An 8,545-nucleotide genomic window follows, 5' to 3' on the forward strand; every position below is an offset into this window, starting at 1 on the left:
GGTGGCAGAACTGTCGCCACGTTTGTGTGGATAGGCGGTCGGCGGCGCGTATAGAAATGTACGCAGCGGCGCTTCGTCGTAGGCGGTTTGAGTCGATTGTCGACGAATAAAGCGCGTTGACTGCAGCCTCCATTGCCACATTAATGCACGAAACCGGCTTAACGTTCCTATTACGTGCGAGAGAAGCGCAATCTGCCAATCAATAAGGTATTGGCCTTCGGTCACATTAGTGTTTTGCACTGTGCTCGATGTTCTTTCTTGCACGTGTTTAAACTGTGTTTTGCCTATACCACAACATAAATAGTGTTGCGCGACTGAGCCAATTAGGTACTGTTGGGTAACAGGTGTCTCAGCTTGCGACTGCTTCTGCGCAGAGCTGATAGACGGAGCGATCAAGGCGACGGTGAGTTAAGGCAAATTTATATACATATATACAGAGGCTTTACATATTCGGCGCTGGGGCCGACAGCTTATTGGGCTCGCTCAGCGGTGCGACGACGACCCGGGACTTCTTCGTTCGCTGTCTCGCTGTCTCTCTCTCTCCGCGCAGCTTGGTTCTTTTATAGTCCTGGGCGATCGCTTGCATCAGCCAGGAGCGCGAAGCCTCCAATCAGGAACCGCCGTTGGTCGCTGGCTCGAACCGGATCCGCGGATGAGAGGGCTTGCCGCACGTTGCGGGAGAGATTTCCTTCGGTTGCGTCAGACGCAGCGCCGGAGTTGCCGGGGATTGCGTAAGGCTCCCGCCTCGTTGCATCAGCTGGTGTTGACGCTGGTTGCGTCAGACGCATCGCCGGAGTTACTGGGGATTGCGTAAGACTCCCGCCTCGTTGCATCAGCGGGTGTTGCCGCTGGTTGCGTCAGACGTTTTACCAGCTTGAATGCCTTGTCGAAGCAAGGAAGTTTGGGTTGGGAGCCCTGGCATAACAGTACTTACTTCTTGCTCTAGCGCCTACAAAAAGAGAGAGCCTGTATTTGTGCGTAATTAGATGAAGTAGAACTTTGTACACGCTGCTTTTCTGTTTGCATGAATACGCGTACTGCTATAGAAATGCGTAGCTTCAGGTCTTTTTTACCGCTAACCGGCCTCTGCAGACGCTAGTTCATGCTTTGCGGTATCACAAGGATTTCCAAATCACCAACACTTCACGAGATGCTTAAATTCTGCATTCAACACCTCGACATTTAGTACTTTTTGTTTCGTTTAGGACTACGTCAAATGCACCATGTGATGTGCTTGAACGACAAAGCGGTACCCACATTCAAATGATTTTGACGAATGAACGGTACGTACGATGGTTAGACATAGCGCCATACCGACACGTGCGTGCACTCACTTATTAGAGTGCATACAAATCTCGTAAGGCGAAATGCTTATGTATATATCGTGTAGGCATACGTACAATCATTTAATACTGTGATAGCACAACGGAATAAGCTGTAATCTGAGGACACGCATGACGTACGCGCACATGCGAACACGGTGTGGCTAGCAGACGACGCAAGGAGCCATCCACACCGCGGGGTTTCGTCCGCTCGCCGCTAGGTGCCGACTCTGCTCGATCTCGCGGCCAATAGAGAATTTATATGTTATATTTATTGACTATGTTGAGCGAATAAAGAGACATACACTCAAAGATCGCGATGTTTCTCTCGCGCGTGACGCACATTATCTCCTCATCGGCGGTCCCAAAGTGAAATCCCGCACAACATAAGAAACCACGCTGCTTCAAAAGTACGAAAATGGCATGACGTTCGTTTGTTGATGGAAGTGGTCTTGTCTTTGAGCCAAAATTGTTCATGCCATTCTGCCATGTCGACAAAATCGTACGCCTTCATGTTTACTTTAACGCCATGTCCACCTTTATCGACGCCAAACCACTGAATCAGTCGAGTTAATCAGTATATGCCGAAAATTATTGTTGTACGCGTATTTTGACCGCGGACTCGATTCGCCAGAACCTAGCCATTCAGAGCTTCGCTGTAAACCTTTGATCCTGATCGGGCGCGATCGAAAGTTCACCGTGTGACACCCGTGTTAGAAAAGACGCAAACACTACAGGACAATAGAGACGAAAGATAGGCGTCACATATGACGTCCTTCTGAGAACGAACGGCAAATACACGTGGAAAAATACATTAACGCGTCAACAGATGTTTACGTTTCCCGCAAGGGTCATTTGTGTCGGGAAGTGTAAATACCACGACGGATAGAAAATAAAACGTCAAAACAATGACACCAGGGTAATAGACGAGACAGGAAAATTTACTATACGGAGACAAAGAGCACACAACGGCGGTCAATGACACGGTGGTTGTCGATAAAGGATAAATAAAAAAGCGCGCCATAATGCATCACTCTCAGATGGAAGAAACGCAATGGCATTCACTGGTATACATACACTTTATTTTTTTATTTTAATTCGAGATTTCGTTTTTTTTCTTCAAATTTGCCTGTTACGGCGCTGCTCTCCTTCTTCGGGTAGATTTCTGGAACAGGAAGAACTTACCTACGTAAATCGCAACGTCTTATTATGTAAATTAAACAAGAATCGCTAATTAACTTCTCAATCACTCACTTTGTGATACCTGAGCCGCCGCGGTGGTGCGGCTATGGTGGTTCGACTGCTAACGCGAAGGTCGCGGGATCGAATCTCGGCGGCGTATCAATGGAGGCGAAATGCTAGGGTCCCGTGTACTTAGATTGCGGTGTACGTTAAGAACACCAGGCGGCCGAAATTTCCGGAGCCTTTCATTACGGCGTCTGTCATGGTTTTGGGACGTGAAACCCCAACAATGATTATTATCTGTGACACCTGTTAATTTCGAAATTGAAGCTCATGTCTGCTTGACATAAATCCTATGACTGACGCGTCACTTTTCTAAACACGCGTGCCTAAAATGCGCCGCGGAATACAATGGCTGTTTTTTTTACATGCGTACTGACACTTGTACAAACGCACGGCTCTAACAGTTCGGGCTGATCTTAACTGGAACGCCAGCACATCGCTTTATTGCAAACTTTGGGACTTGAAAGTACTGCTAGCCATGCGCTTTTTACTGCACAAGTTACGGCTTATTCGCAGCTGCTCGAATACATTTACGTAGTTTTAACGCATGCCCTGATGCGAATGAGTTCAAAGCTGGTCAGTGAATGAAGTTCTCTTTTTTTAACACGAGGGTTTCGATTTGCTGTGCGATCAACGTAAACCATTCCAGGTCATCCAAGTACAGGCTTAACTGCGCATGCGTTTGCATCTATTTCAAGATATGTTAAAGGTAAAACTTTAAAAGCAGTGACACTTTAATACTGATTTACAATATAACTCACTTAAGAACAAAAAATACTAGTTTACGACAAATACGCGAGCACGAACTTTAGAAGAGTCCTTAGCAACGTGGCCTTCCGCGCCTTTGTTAAATTGTTGATTTCGTGCAAGTTATTTATTACAGGGGCAGTAAAATCACGTCGTCACATACCAGCATCGCACTGAAAATAGCCGGCACACCGCACTAAGTAGACGCGTTTAGAAGTGAGAATAACGATGTGCACGACAAAAAAGCAGTGCGTATAGGCAAAATAATAACAAACAAAATATAGTGCATCTCGCACCTAAAAGACAAAGAGCTACGAATAAGCATAATCAATGATTGTCGGGGTTTTTTATGTCCAAAACCCACAGTATGATAACGAGAGACGCCGTAGTGGAGGGCTCTGGAAATTTAGACCAGCTGGGGTTCTTTAACGTGCACCTAAATGCAGCAGGATTGAAAGTTGGGCGAATTGGTTCGGATTCATTGCTTGAAAATGCACGGAAAAAACGGACACAAGAGAAAGGCGATAAACATAGGACGACGGGCTACTAACAACTGAATATAAGCACACTGCAGTGTGCTTATGTTTAGTATTTATATTTGGCAAAAACGCAGGAGGCCGTGGCCTCCAGCGTCCGCCGAAAATGCGGCCGCCGCTGCCAGGATTCGACCCCGCGACCTTCGGGTCAGCAGCCGAGACGAGTAAGCATAATCAAGGGAGGGTAATAAATTTGATCAAAATGTTTCTTTGGCTATTCGTGCAATTCAGGCAAGCGCTAATTAGTCGCAATTATTATTTCAGAGAAACCACAGACTGCGGTTTGCGGCCTCAACGTGTGTGAGCTGCGCCGTACAATTAAACAATAAGAACAAATCAAAGGCCACGTCATGCAAAAACAGGAAAAGCAGGAAGATTAACCAGACAAACGTCAGGTTCGCTACCCTACACTTGCGGTAAGGGAATGGGTAATAGAAAGAGAGAAAGAGAGAGAATACGAGCACGCCATAGTTTGATAGCGTTGATGGCACATACAGGAGTATACTTTTCGTACTACTGGAAAACCTTGAATTAAAACGTTTCATTTAAGTGACTTTCTCTTTTCTTTTTTCATGATCACAGGATGTGTACTTCACGTGAGAACTATTTGCGCGGACGGCAGACAAGAGAACACGCGAGTATTTCGTGACAGACGCACTTACAAAAGTCACCTGTATGTCTGCAGGCACGTGAAACATTGCGAGTGGCACGCACGAAACCCACGGTGTGAAATACTAGCGGGAAAATGTAAGCGACATCGTGCGAGAACAATTTGTAAAGAGTGAGCCTGTTTTGTTTTTTTACTTGCTGTCATACCGACATGCAGATGCACCGACATAAAAAAAGAACAACATCCAGCCTGTTTATACCGTCAAACTTAATTGTCTCACTAAAACACTTCGGTTTAAAATTTTCAGCGAACGTATAATCCTAAGCGTCTTTTTTTTTTTTTTTTGAGGGTGTAGCACGCGACACATTTTAAGCATTAGGCTCTTTTAGCAGTGACTCGTAATACCCTACGGTAAGCACGGAATACCGTATTGTCAACGTCGGCACGTAGCTTTCTTAATCAGCAAGAGCTCGAAAGCTACTCTGATAATCTCATAATGCCGCAATAAGTGACTCGCGCGGCAATAAATAAATAGAGAAATAAATAAATAAATAAATAAATAAATAAATAAATAAATAAATAAATAAATAAATAAATAAGAATCGGCGCGTTGACAACAACAGCATGGTAGTTGCGTACTTACCGTACTGTTTACCACCACTGCTAAAACACCCTATTACTTTCCTACGTCCGTGCACCTTCCAGTCGATTCATTAGGGTGTTTCAGCAGTGACGGTAATACCGTAGGATAAGTACGGACACACCGTACCGTCGTGGTCGTCACGTCGCTCGTTTTTAACTTTTTAACCGCGTGAGTTACTGTTTGCACACGGTAACGTGGTAAGATGATCAAAAGGGTTAATAGAGGTCTTGCAGACTAAAAGAGCTACGTGCCGACACGGTGCTACCGCACGGTAAACCGGCGCTGCTATAACACTCCATTATCCTGGCGTGCAACAGCTGCACACGCGCAGCCGGCGAACGGGTTAACATTCTCGATGGCGTGCTATCAAGAATGCGTATGTAAGTACATACGTATACATACCTGAAGCTGAGTCTCGGTTGACCTTTCTTTCTTCTACGCTACATCGGGCCGATGACCGACGGCATATTCCGTATCAACGCGCATGTGCACCGGCCGATCCATCGGCGAAGGAAACAAGAAAGGCCCCGGTAGTCGCGGGAACGGCCAAGGGCCACGCCAGCCGCCGCGCTCGCCTCTCTTCACGCAAGACGCAACCTTCGAGCGAGTCAAGGCATCGCCGCGGCGTTCGCGCTGTGGAGAGGAGGGAGACGCATTTAGAAGCCGCGCGCTCCTCGCCGCCTAGCAAAGCAGTGCACCCATGCAGTCGAGCTAGTCGGCGGCGACGGCAGCGGTCGGGAGTCGTCCGCGGGCGCGTGTGTGGCAAGCGAAGCTTGGTCGTTGCGGCAACGCGAAACAAGCGACACACCTTCGCAACCGTCGCCATGGGAAGACGGCAAAAACAAAAAAGAAACATTATCAATAAAAGCCAGAAAGAAGAGAAAACTAATCTGACGCGTCGAGAGCGAGAGAGATTGCGATGGGAGAGAAGGTCGCGGCAGTGCGGGAGGTGGGAGGCACGCTGCTAGCTCGGCGCAGAGTGTTGCGGCATCGGAGAGAAGGACAGGAGGCATGGAGAAAAGGAAATCGAGAGAGAGAGAGAGAGTCGAGCGAATCGCAGTTCTTACTTTTGTTTCGCTTTGTTTTGCAGGCATATGCGCGCTAACGGCGGAAAGCAGCTGTCAAACAAGTGTGCGTATATTGCACACGAGCGCACTGCTGACTGGGGTGAGAGGGAGAGAGGTTGAGGAAAGGGAAGAGAGGAGTATCAGAGAGACGCGCGTTGCCTGCGTGAGGGCATAGCAGGTTGATTATACGCAGTATGCTATTTATTTAACTATCTATTTATCTCGTTTCTAAGCGAAGTGCGATATCAAAGATGGCGAGACATTTTTATCACCCTCCGTGGTATAGCCTAGCGGCTGAACGATGAGAGATTACTATCAGAAGACTAAAACTAAACTTAAACTACCAGGGATACTGTTCTGCATCAGTGTTTGGTTTTCGTTGAAAAGTAGTATGCGAGCTTTGTAAGGATGTTTTTCGTTGCCTTTCATTAATTTTTTTCGTGAACTATGTGTATTCTTTGGTGCATGTTTGTGCTTCTACTCTTGAAGTGCTTAGCAAGTGCTTAGCAAGCTATATAACGTTGATGTTTTTGTTTGCTTTCGTTTGCTGCCTTAAATTTTATCGAATTGTAAATCTCATCCATGTACTGATAAGTGCACTGACTGATTTTCGTTTGTGCTTTTATGTTTCGTAAATGTCGTCTTTCTGCTGATGCTGCATGGGAGGCACGGCCCAGTCAGGCAATGTTTGCCTGAGGCGTGTCCCCTAGAATAATTTCAATATTGCTCTGGATAAACCAAGAAAGAAAGAAAGAAAGAAAGAAAGAAAGAAAGAAAGAAAGAAAGAAAGAAAGAAAGAAAGAAAGAAAGAAAGAAAGAAAGAAAGAAAGAAAGAAAGAAAGAAAGAAAGAAAGAAAGAAAGAAAGTGCTGAGCAGCTAACCTCAAGGACGCGGGTTCGATTCCTGGTCACGGCGGCCGCATTTCTAAGTGGGCGAAGTTTCACTCCATCGCCCCACCCGTTTTCCGAACACCCTCCCAGTGAGGCCTTTACCATCAGAACACAGTGCAAAGAGTAGGTATTAGGGGAGGGGAGGGGGGTGCCCCCCCCCCCCCCTGCACGCACGCCTATGGGCAGAGGGTCATGTGGTGTTATGAAATTAGGAAATTCGCAGACACGAAATAGAATCAGCTAGCCCAGGGAAGGGCACATTGGAGATCACTGAGAAAGGTGTTCGTCCTGCGGTCGACATAAAATAGGCTGATGATGCTGGTTATTATTATGATGATGATTATGATAATATCCTATAAAACTCGCATGATGCGTTAGTATACGAAATACGCGACAGTATTATTGATAATTTATTATGGATGATTATTGATGATGATGGTATTATTGATGATTTATTTTGCTGTACGAAGTGTGTACAAGGGTGTTGGGTCCTCTGTCAGGCTATATGCATGCCTTTAGCCCCAACATCTTTTTGTTGCTTGTTTCTTGTACAAGAAAACAATAAATAAACACGATCGTTTTCAATCGGGCGTTCTATGACGCTTCCGAACATAAATGTTAATGTCCTTATGAATATGGAGAATTTCGATCTGTGAATCATGCACCGCTGCTTCTCTGATTCATTCTAGCTTTAAAATTAATTCAGCACCCAGTATGTCTGCGTAAGTAGGTGATGCGTGGTCTTTCGCCTTGCTGCAGCTGTGGAGTGAGATAGCGTAGTGATAATCGTGAACAAGACCGAGAGATAACAACGGCATTGGCGTAGCCGGAGAAATGGGGGTGGGGCGTTCAACCCCCTCCCCCCCCCATAAATTTTTCAGATTTGCATTTGTATATATATATACACGCACACATACAAACGCGCGCGCGAACATACATAAAAAGTGGTTAAAGCCCCCCCCCCCCCCCCCTGAAAAAAGTTTCTGACTACACACCTGGCCTCGGGTCAGATTTTGTCAAGTTTCTACTAAACGAAAGCATTCTATGTCTCACGAGTAAAAACATGCGGCGACCGTAGTCAATACTGATGGTAGAAAAGGTCACGTGACACTAAAGTGAATTAATGCAGTGATGTGAAGTGAATCACAGTGTATTAAAGTCAGTTTTGGAGAGATCAAAGTAAAGTGAGTTGGATTAAGATGTTTTAAGGTGCGAGTCAGATAAGTCAAGGTGTAACGATGTAACGAATTGAGGGGGCGTGCCCACACAATTTTTCCGGGATAGAAAGGTGGGGGGGGGGGGTGTCAACCACCCTTTATGTGCAACCCTGAACAAAACCTTACGGGACGCGAAAGTTTCGAAAAAGCCATTCGCTTTATCTGGGAACATGAAGTCGTAATAAATACTCCAGCTTGTAGTTGGTATTGCAACCGACACACTCAGCAGCTCGAGTAGAAGTTGTGCTGAATAACAGAGCAGAAATTC

General features: G+C 46.0%; 1 protein-coding gene across 1 annotated transcript in view; it reads right to left on the minus strand.

The window, feature by feature from the left end:
* The window catches only part of LOC119389577 (monocarboxylate transporter 5), a 42,061-nt gene extending 36,210 nt beyond the window's left edge, over nucleotides 1-5,851 (minus strand). Inside the window, exon 1 of the mRNA XM_037656904.2 lies at nucleotides 5,506-5,851. The gene's annotated coding sequence lies outside the window, so the exon portion shown is untranslated. The remainder of the gene's footprint in view (nucleotides 1-5,505) is intronic.
* Between the last annotated feature and the right edge of the window lie 2,694 nt (nucleotides 5,852-8,545).

Source organism: Rhipicephalus sanguineus, chromosome 4, assembly GCF_013339695.2.
Source record: "Rhipicephalus sanguineus isolate Rsan-2018 chromosome 4, BIME_Rsan_1.4, whole genome shotgun sequence".
NCBI classification, from domain to species: Eukaryota; Metazoa; Arthropoda; class Arachnida; order Ixodida; family Ixodidae; genus Rhipicephalus; species Rhipicephalus sanguineus.